Consider the following 11,533-nt stretch of genomic DNA (forward strand, 5'->3'; position numbering starts at 1 on the left):
AAGGTTTCTTTTCCAGACCTAAATTTATACCTAAATAGCAACTGCTCAGGATATTCATCTGTTGGTCTTTAGATTAATGTTGCTTATTTAATAGACATTATATATACATTGGAAAATAAAGCTTTTCTACTTCAATTATTTTTTTAAGTCAATTCCAACTATATACTTTATTTTTTTGTAGAACTTGCATGTCTCAAAAACACTTATATGAATTTAATTGTAACTAAAACACATATCCTTTATCTCACATGGTTGGGATTATGTTTTTGCTAGTTAAAAATATCATGCAATTAACTTTGATCATAACCTCCCCTGCCCATCATCTCCCACATTTACCCCCTTCTTTAGACAACCAACATTGTGTCTTCTTTTTACTTTTTAAAAATTCATAATGTTCCATTTGCGTTGTTTACAGGCTCTTAGGTAGAAAGATTTGCACTGAAGCTTAGTTGATTTACCAGGGCCATGCCCTGAAAGAAACTGTAAATCTTACAGAAGATTTAAGTTTTTGATATGTCTTCACCTAGTAGTGAAACTTCATGACCAACTCCATTCATAGTGTCTGCCTAGAATGTGCACAGATCATGTCTGCTTTCATAATGTCTTAGGGTTTGTATGTGTAACTGCCTTGTTTCAGAAAAACTCTTTTTCTCTGTAGTCATAACTTCCTTTGGCTCTTGCAATATTTTCTACCTGCTATTCTAACATGGTCCCTGAGTTTTAGGAAGAGGAAAAGGAAAATTGATGTCTAATTTAGGGCTAAACAGTCCATAGTTTCTTATTTTCTACATCTTTAACATGTCTAGGAACAAGTGTTTGACTCATATGACAATGTTCATAAAATAGTCAGGTATGTCTTTCAACCAGTAGGCTAGGTCTCAAATCCACTCAGAATTTGATTGGTTATTTCCATTACATCTGTTCTATTTTGGTAATAGTGAGCATGTCTTGCTATCTTGGTTTATATTATTGATTATAAAATTTGAAACTCCTTAAGATTGCTAATTACTTTTCTCATTGGGTAGGATGCACACAGCACATTGCAAAAAGCTGAAAATACAATAGAGGTGAAGGGTCTAGGTGAGTATTGACTTCTGCTTGTTCTATGACTAAAACAGTGTCTACAGTAAAAGGTTCTTACTGTCAATTATAGTAACCAAGAGTAAAAGCTACTAGCCTATAAAGTATGGGAACCTGTGGACCCTCCTAGTACAGCAGCTCTAAATAATGTAATGTTCAAAGGGTATTGCAAATAAAATATGCATATCTGAAGATTCAAAGTTTACATCCACAAATGAAACTAAGTACTTGTTATTTGTCTTTATGTATCTGGATTATGTAAGTAAAATGATTGTTTGCAGCTTACACTTTATCCTGTGCATTTTCTAGTTTTATGCTTCCGAAAACTTGAATAATATTCCACTGTGTAAATATTCCAGATCTTTTGTTGTTGCTGTTCATTTTTTCCAGACTATGTTTTTTTGTGTAGATCTGACTGTCCTGGAACTTACTCTGCATACAAGGCTGCCTTGAACTTATAAATCCATCTACCTTGGCCTCCCAAGTGTTGGGATTAAAGGTGTGTGCCACTACTGCCTGGCCAATATTCCACATTTTTATTATCCATTTATCATAAGTTAGACATCTAGACTACTTGTACTTTGGGATATTGTGACTAAAGAAAAATATAAATCTTTTTGAACAGGTATATCCATAGTAAAAATTAGAGTTCTTTGGTTATTTGCCCAAGAGTGATATAGCAAGACCATACTGCAGCTTTTTGAGGTATATCCACACTGTTTCTCACAATAATTTCAACATTTTGGACTTTCACTAGCAGGAAGTGAATATATGTTTCCTTTCTACACATTCATCATGAATGTCCTGAATAATCTAGATATACAGGGAACTCACCTGTATATCTAGATATACAGGGAACATTTTAATTGCAGTATACAACAAGCCTACAGCCAACACCTTGTAAAACAAGGAAAAAATTAAATATTTAAACATTTCAACTAAAATAATAAAGAAGACAAAAGGTTCCCTCCTTTCTTCTATTTAATTTAGTTCTGAAGACTTAATTTGAGCAATAAGAAAAGTGAAGGAAATAAAGAGAAAGTATTGGAAAGAAAAAAAGAACCTGAAATTTTTTTCATTTGCAGATGATAGTATTTTATACATGAAGAACCTAAAGTTTCCAGTAGATTCTTACAGTAAGCTCATAAACATATTTAGCAAATTACTGTAATGTAAATTTAACACAAAAATCAGCAGGCTATCTTTATAAAAATGGTGAACTCACAAAAAGAAAACTCAGGGAAAGGTTACCACTTCCAATAATTTTTTAAAATCTTGGAATAATTCTTTGCTAAAAAGATCTGGACCTGGCTTTCTTTATTCTTCCTTCCTTCATTTCTTAATTCATTTCTTCCTTCTGCTCTTTCTTTCTTTCTTTCTTTCTTTCTTTCTCCCTCCCTTCTTCCTTTTTCTTCCTTCCTTCCTTCCTTCCTTTCTTTCTTTCTTTCTTTCTTTCTTTCTTTCTTTCTTTCTTTCTTTCTTTCTTCCATCCCTTATTTAATAAATCAGTTAAAATTGCTTATCTTATCTTGATTTGACTATTTCTTTTTGATTTTTCTAACAGATGTAGAACAGGCTTTTAATGTATATGCTTATGATTTCCTGAATTTTTCCATTGATTGTAATGATGTCTTCATTTTCTGTCTAATTTTCCAGTTTGGATATTCTTTCTCTATGTTTTAGTTGATTTAGATAAGAGGTGTCAATCTAATTGATTTCCTCAAAGAACAAATTCATAGTTCAATTGATTCTTATCTATACTATTGTTATTGTTGTTTCTGTTTTATAGGTTTCTGTCCTGAGCTTTATTGTAGCCTGACGGCTGGCTTGTTGGGGTTTCTGTCCCACCCAGTACCCCAATAAGCCGGCAAGTCCCAAAGAGAAATCACACACAGGACTCCATAAGGTTATAAACTGATTGGCCCATTAGGTCAGGCTTCTTATTAGTCCTTGTAACTTACATTAGTCCATTATCATTATCTATGTTAGCCATAATGGCTCAGTACCTTTTCCAGCTGGGCAGCTTACATGTTTCCTCTCCGATGGTCTGGGCAGAACTGGCAGAGGAACCTCCTTGCTTCCCAGCATTCTCCTGTTCTCATTGCATCACCTCTACTTCCTGTCTGGTTTTCCCGCCTATACTGCCTGCCTGGCCAATCAGCGTTTTATTAAAATATGATTGACAGAATACAAACAATTCTCCCACACCGCTTTATTATTTCTTTTTGTCTATTGCTTTGGAGCGTTATTTCTTCTTTTATTCTACAGCTTTTCAGTTTGTTACTGTTACTACTATAAGATAAATTCTTGTTTGTGGACACAGTGCTATAAGAACTTGCCTCTTAGAACTGCCTTCATTGTGTCCTATAAGTTTGTGTATATTCAGTTTCATTTAATTCTAGAAAGTCTTTAATTTCTTTCTTTATTACTTTATCTATCTATCTATCTATCTATCTATCTATCTATCTATCTATCTATCTAATATTATGATACTAACAGCAATTTACCCTCCTTATTTTCCTTCTATTCCTTCTCCTCCGCAGTCCCCTCTGTACTCTTCCATCCACCACTTTTTCCCCATTTTTATTCAGAAAAGGGAAGACCTCCCATGCATATCAAAAAAACATGTCATATCAAGTTGTAGTAAAACTAACCATTTTACTGTGGTAAAATGCAGGAAAAATTTTTATATATTTTTTATTCAGTGAAGAGTTGTTCAGTTTCCATAAATGTGTAAGAATAATTTCTGTTTTGATATTCAGCTGTAATACATGGTGGTCAGAGAGAAGAGTGTTATTTCCATTATCTTATATCTGTTAAATCTCGCTTTGTGTCTGAATATATAGTCAGTTTTGGATTAAGTTACATGTGGTGATGAGATTAAAGTATCTTCTATGATATTTGTGTGAAATTTCCTCTAAATAACTGTTAGGTCCCTTTGAGTAACAATGTTAGCCCCATAATTTCTCTATTTAGGTTTTGTCATGATGATATCTCTGTTGATATAAATGTGATATAAAGGTTTCTGAGGATCGATGTGTGATTTATGCTATAGTAGTGTAGTGTTTTTTTATGACCTGGATTTTATTTGTTGTCTAGATGTTAAGAATTTCAAAAGACTATTGTTGAATTCTTTCTTTGATGAGTATGTAATGTACTTCCCTGTCTCTTCAGATTATTTTTGATTTGAACTTTATCTTTTAAGACATGAAAATAGTTACAACAGATTATTTATTAAGCTCATTTTATTGTAATAACTTTTTCTATCCTATTAATGTGTGGTGTTATCCTTTATTAGTGTTAAGCTATGCTTTCTGGATACAGCAGAATAATGAATCCTATTTTTTTATTTGTTTATTTATGTTTATTTATTTTATTAAAAATTTCCACCTCCTTCCCTCTTCCCACTTCCCTCGCCTCCCCTCCCCCATTCCTCCTCCCGCTAATTCTCCAGGCCAAAGAACAGTCAGTGTTTCCTACCCTATGGGAAGTCCAAAGTTCTCCCCGTTCCCCCCCATGTCCAGGAAGGTGAACATCCAAGCAGACAAGGCTCCCATAAAGCCCGTCCATGCAGTAGAATCAAAGTCCAGTGCCACTGTCCTTGGTGTCTCAGTCAGCCTCCATCATCAGCCACATTCAGAGAGTCAGGCTCGATCACATGCTCCATCAGTCCCATTCCAACTTGCCTTGGTGATCTCCCATTAGATATGTCCCACTGTCTCAGTGGGTGAACACCCCACTCACGGTCCTGACTTCCTTGCTCATGTTCTCCCTCCTTCTGCTCCTCATTAGGACCTTGGGAGCTCAGTCCAGTGCTCCAATGTGGGTCTCTGTCTCTATCTCCATCCATCACCAGATGAAGGTTCTATGGAAATATGCAATATATTCATCGGTGTGGCTATAGGAGAAGGCCAGTTCAGGCACCCTCTCCTCTGCTGCTCTAGGTACAAGCTGGGGACATCTCCTTGGACCTGGGAACCCCTCTTGAGTCAAGTCTTTTGCCAACTCTAAAATGGCTCCCTTAATTAAAATATTTACTTCCCTGCTCCCACGTTCACCCCTCCTTCATTTCAACCCTCCCATTCCCTCAAGCTCTCCCCATCCTACCTTCTCCCTTCTCTCCCCCATCTCCCCTTATCCCCACCTCACCCCCACCCCATGCTCCCAGTCCCTTCCCAGCAACTTTGTCAACTTCCAATATCCAGGAGGATAACTATACATTTTTCTTTACATTCACCTTTTTATTTAGCTTCTCTAAGATCACGAATTATAGGCTCAATGTTCTTTATTTATGGCTAGAATCCACTTATGAGTGATTACATACCATATTCCTCTTTTGGGATCTGGGTTACCTCACTCAGTAAAGTGTTTTCTATTTCCATCCACTTGCATGCAAAATTCAAGATGTCATTGTTTTTTACTGCTGAGTAGAACTCTAAAGTGTATATGTGCCACACCTTCTTTATCCATTTTTCTATTGAGGGGCACCTAGGTTGTTTATAGGTTCTGACTATTAAAAATAGTGCTGCTATGAACATAGTTGAACAATTGCTTTTGTAGTATGATTGGGCATCTTTTGGGTATATTCCCAAGAGTGGAATTGCTGGGTCACGAAGTAGGTTAACTCCTAGTTTCCTGAGAAGCTGCCACACTGGTTTCCAAAGTGGTTGCACAAGTTTGCATTCCCACCAACAATGGATGAGTGTTCCCCTCACTCCACATCTTCTCCAGCATAGGCTATCATTGGATGAATCCTATTTTCACATCCATTCTCTGTCTGTTTAGTTGGGTATTGAGACCATAGATGTTAATGTACATGAACAAGAATTGTTTTAATTCTTGTTATTTTGTTGCTTTGATGTGTGTGTGTGTGTGTGTGTGTGTGTGTGTGTGTGTGTGTGCGTGCGCATACTTTCCCCCATTTTGATTTGCTGGTATTAAGGTTTTATTCTTTCTGTTTTTTGCATGTAGTTTGCTTCTTTAGGTCAGAGTTTTTCTTCTAACACCTTCATTAGGATTGTATTTGTAGATAGATGTTGTTTAAATTTAGTTGTATCATAGAATATATTATTTTCTCTGGGGTAGAGAGATTGTTCAGCAGTTAAGAGTACCACCTGCTTTTCCAGAGGTTCTGAGTTCAATTCCCAGCAACCACATGGTGGTTCTCAACCATCTATAATAAGATCTGGTGTTCTCCTGAGAAAGAGAGCTGGTCAGTTGTCCTTATCAACTTTGAACATGAAACCCAATATGGATAATTTTTGACAGAACATCTGTACATGGACTGCCCATATATGCAAAAAATATAATGTTCTTTATCTAATGTGATTGGAAGTATTGCTGGATATAGTAATCTTGGCAAGCATATCTAGCCTTTTAACATTTACAGAACATTTGTTCAAGCCATTCTGTCCTTTAGAGTCCCTATTGAGAAGTCAGATGTTATTCTAGTAGGTCTACCTTTATGTGCTACTTGATTTTTGTTTCCCTTTCAAGTTTTAATATTATTTCTTTGTTTTGTAGTCCAAGTTGACCTCAAACTCAGAAAGTTCCACCTACCTCTGCTTCCTGAATGCTAGGATTAAAGATGTGTGCAACCACTGCCCAGCAGGTTATTTAAGTTTTATTTCATAATTTAGTTAAAAACAAATTCTGGGCAATTGTCTTGAGTGTCCTTTTATTTTTCTATTTTATTATTATAAGTTTGACATTTTCATAGTGTTTTCACATCTTTAATGCCTGTAATTCTCTCTTCCACCTCTTCTAATTTGTTGACAATGCTTGCCTCAGAGTTTCTTGCTTGAGTTTGCAAATTTTTCATTTCTACATTTTCCATAGTTTGGGATTTCTTTTAGATTTGAGTCCTTTCTCAGATATTGATCTCATTACATTAATTCCTTATACTGTTTTTTTTATATTTTCATATATTCCCTGAAGACATTCATTCATTTCCCCATTAAGGAACTCTATCATACCCATAGAGTCAATTTTAAGGTTTTGTCTTGTGCTTCAGTTCTATTACATTTCACAGATTCAGAGGGCCCTCTTATTGTATAGTTGCTTGTTCTAGTGGAGATACACTTTTCTGGCTTTTACTGATTGCTGGGTTCTAGTGGAGATACACTGCCTGCCTTTTAGTGATTTTGTTTTTATGCTGGAATCTAGAAATTTGGTTTTGTGATGACAATAGTTCTGTGTTTTGACATCTGGTCTTTTCTTGATTGAGTTTTTGCTTTTCCCCCTCTTGGTTTCTATAGCCTTCTCTTTTCCATGAAAAGATATGGTGGCTATGTATTTGCTTACAGAGAGTTGCCAGTGGAACATCCGGGTAAAATAAATTTCTAGGTACTGGAAAGTGACACTTAGGAATGAGGAAAGAGGGACCTTAAAGGATCTGCAGAAGGGAGAAAAACAGGGTGTTTTACCAGGATCTGTTGGGTCCTCTGGGAACAGGAGCAGAGAGTGAGGAAAAAGCACCACAGGAGGTCTGCTACAAAGCTGAGAATGTAACTTGGGCATTGGACTTGAAGGAGAGGATGAGAAATGAAATATGAAACTTGCCTTCCTGCTTTGATGGCCTGCTTTCTTCTCTGGCAGGTTTGGCTGGGGAGTTTCCAGGCATTGGGGGCAGAGGAGAACTGGGATAACAGCATGATGTGAGAGGAAAATTAGCAGAGAAGATCTGTGTAATCCAGTGGAAACTGAGACAGAAAAAGTTGCAGCAAGTGGTCTGATACAGAGATGAAGGTGAAAATGAGGGATTGAATTTGGTGGATGGGAGGGAGAGACGAAGAGCTGCAGTTAGGCCACCTGCTTCACTGGCAACAGTGGTCTCAGTGTTCCTGGGGGACGCCTGGTGGTTTGGGGGTGCTGTGATCATTTCAATACTTTGTGTTTTAGCTAACAATTTTAGATAGCTTGTCTCTTTTTTGTTTTCAACCTTTCACATTTAATCTAACATGTTGTAGATGTTAAAAGAGGTAGGTTTTATTCTGCCTTAAATCAGATCATGCATTTTAATTTTTTCCATCCTGTTAGTCCTCTCTCTTTTAATCGGAATGCCAAATTAACTTCCAATTAATTTTTTATTACATACAGCTTGCAACTGAAAGCTTTGTGTTCATCTTCTTTGTGAATTTATATTTTGTGTTTCATACTCATTTATGATTATATTCTTTTAGCACTTTAAGAATACCAGTTATAGGTATTTTTCATAATAATAAATCATTTTTCTCTCTCACCTCACTCTCATTTCCATGGAGACATCAATAAATATTTAATTGACATATAAGTTTTATTAATATGTACTTCATTTGGCTAATGATCAAGGTTTTCTACCTTTCATGCTTTAATATGTTGGCACAGAAATTTCATCTTTAGTTATTTTCTTCTTCTTTGTTTTTGTAATGCTTTCTCTTAATATTGTAGCTGAAAACGTGACAAAAACAAAACCACATTTATATTGTGATTTTCATATACTTAATGCTTACATTTGCAGGTATTTTCTCATTTCCACAAGTAGATTTGAGTCATTCTTATTGTGCAGATGTTAGATTTCCTCTGAAGGGACACCTGTGATATAGTTGAGGAATTGTTCTCCATTTGGTATCTGTGCTTTGTAAGTCTGTGGGAATAGTTAGACATGTGACCCGTCTGACACAGAGAATAGTCAAGACAGCACTTATGAGGATAATTTGGCAAAGATCATGACCCAGTGTCTCTTTTTCCTGACGAACATCAGAACGTAACAAGCTGACTGCTGTTGGTGGTGCCAACATCCAGGAGCTCCTCTGAGCATGACCAAGATACTTTCTCAGTGTAAAACAACACTCCAACAAAAAGTCACGAAATTGAAAAAAAAAATGTTTACTTTAACTGACAGTTCCAGGAAAATATAGTCTATCCTGACAGAGAGGACATGTCAACATTCAGGAAGGCCTGAGGACAGAAGCAGGAGGCTAACTGGTCTCATATATATGTTCCTTCTTTCTCAGGTTGTAGAAAGTGAATAGAAAGTGAACTTTGGCTAATTCGATTACAGTTGAAGGAGACTTTCTGACATATGTAGTTTTTAGTGTCACTTAGGTTATTGGGTCCCTTAAGGATGCTTTATTTCCTTTACCATATTTCCACTTTAATTTTCATACTGTACTATTCACACCTGACTTTGTTATTTCATGGTATTGTTTGTCTTTTTCTGTTGAATGATCTTATTCTGTCAAACATTAATTTTGATGATTTTTTTGTTTGCTCAATTTCTCCATGGCCTTTCCAGTGACTTCTTTAAAAAATTTAACTTTTTTAAATTAGAGAAATTTCTATTTTCTTTATTTTAGAATTTGAAAACTCTTGTAAACATATTTATAGAATGAGAAACAACATACAAAATTTGATTTCTTTACATGTATTTATTAGTCACATGTATTTTAAATTTATGAATAGCCTTTATTTATTATATTAAATCTCTGGAATTTCTCAGTAATTTCTATAATTTGTCTTTTTCTTTATGGATAGTATTTTTTATTTTATTTTCACATTTCATGCTATTTTGTTATAAAATAGACATTTTAAAAAATGAATTGTCGTAATTATAAAAATCCAACACTATCTCCATTATATAACTTGCTTTTTGGTGTTTGGCTTCATAATTTTGACCCTACTCTATTGACTTTTATTAGTACTTTTATTGACTAATTTTCTAAACTTTGATTATTTCTTGAACGACAACCAAAATAAACACTTTGTGATTATATATATTTATCAGTAATTTGACAGAGATAACATTAAAAGGATAGATCGAGAATAGTTATACAACTTAGTATCTTCTATTCTATTTTTTTCATTGTATGACTATTTTAATTACTCCATCCCGAGACTCAAGCCACAAGTTCAGCTAAGTAATTAACCATATGTTTTAAGATATTCCTTTGTGGGATCTTTTCTTTTATTCACAGTCCATTCACCACCAAAATGTGAGGACAAAGGGGCAGAAGGGTTGAAGATAAACTTCAGAAGGCTTATGATCTTGGAAATACCTTTCCAGGATATAACTTCAGTGAGACAGCCCAACTATTTTCCACAATGAGGGGGAGCTAAAAGGATGGGAACACAGGCTGAGGTATCACCTAATTTGCGTAAGATGGCATGCTTCTATCATATAGTTGAATTAGTGCCAATATAGCCCCATAAAAATAGCTAGACCATGTAATGAACTGTGTCAGCAGTTATCCTTGACATAAGTCAGGCATCCTGGCCTAGAGATATTCTCCAGCTAAGGCTAGGTAGAGAGCAGAAAGCTTCCACTGGGATTGGGTCCTCCATATTGTGCTGAGCCCAGAGAGAGCAGCTAAGCTATTGTAGACTACAAACTCTGACAAATAGGGTCTCCCAACATTTATCCAGAAGACTCATTGTAAGTTCAAGTAAAATCTAGAATTTGCAGTGTTTGCAATGAGGACAATATGGGTGTTTTTTTTTTTTTTTGGATAAGACCTAGAAAGAAACCTGATCCTTTTTCTCTCACCAGTTTATATCTACCACAGCAATAACTCTTTTTGAATTTTTTCATACAATGCATTTTTATATTGTTTGCTCCCTAAAATTCTCTCAGGTCCTCTCCACCTCCTTACCTATTCAACTTTATATTTCTATCTCTCTCTCTCTCTCTCTCTCTCTCTCTCTCTCTCTCTCTCTCTCTCTTTCAAATAAACAAAGAAAACAAAGAAGAAAAATAAGAGATACAAAAATAAGTGAAAACCCCGCAAAAAAAGAAAGAAGCATAATAATCAAAATGAGCAAGCAAAACACCAGTAAGACACCAGTAAGACAAGGCAAACATGCACACACACACACACACACACACACACACACACACACACACATGCACACAATACAATGCCAAAACAATGCACAATTAAACCTGAATGCCATTGGATTCTTTTTGTTTTGATCAACTGTTCCTGGACCTGGGACATGCCTTGGAGTGTGGCTGATATACCTAGGGAGAGTCCATGGTAGAACACTGAATTACCTTTGCCAGCAAATAATCAACTGCTTCTAACTTCTTGGTTAGGAATGGGATCCCATGTCCACTTCTCCATTTTCTTTCTGGGGTGCTATCTGGCTTTAACTGTCAAAGCATTGTGCATGCTGCCAGTCTTTGTGAGTTCACATGTGCATCAGTCCTGATGTGTCTGAAAAATACTGTTTCCTTGACGTTACCCATTACCTTTAGTCAGTATAGTCTTTCTACCTTCTTTTTGTCTACAAAAAATCTCTGAGCTTTGAAGTGTGAAGGGTTTTATGAAGACATATTATTTATGGTGGAATGATCCAAAACGTTTCACTCACTGCACATTTTTTTCCATTTTATCTTTCTATGTTAATTTCTATCTACTGCAAGAAGAAGCTTCTCTGATGTGCATTGATCTAGGCACTGATCTATAGGTGTAGC

The sequence above is a fragment of the Myodes glareolus genome, chromosome 3 (assembly GCF_982192425.1).
Source record: "Myodes glareolus chromosome 3, mMyoGla1.1, whole genome shotgun sequence".
Classification (NCBI taxonomy): domain Eukaryota; kingdom Metazoa; phylum Chordata; class Mammalia; order Rodentia; family Cricetidae; genus Myodes; species Myodes glareolus.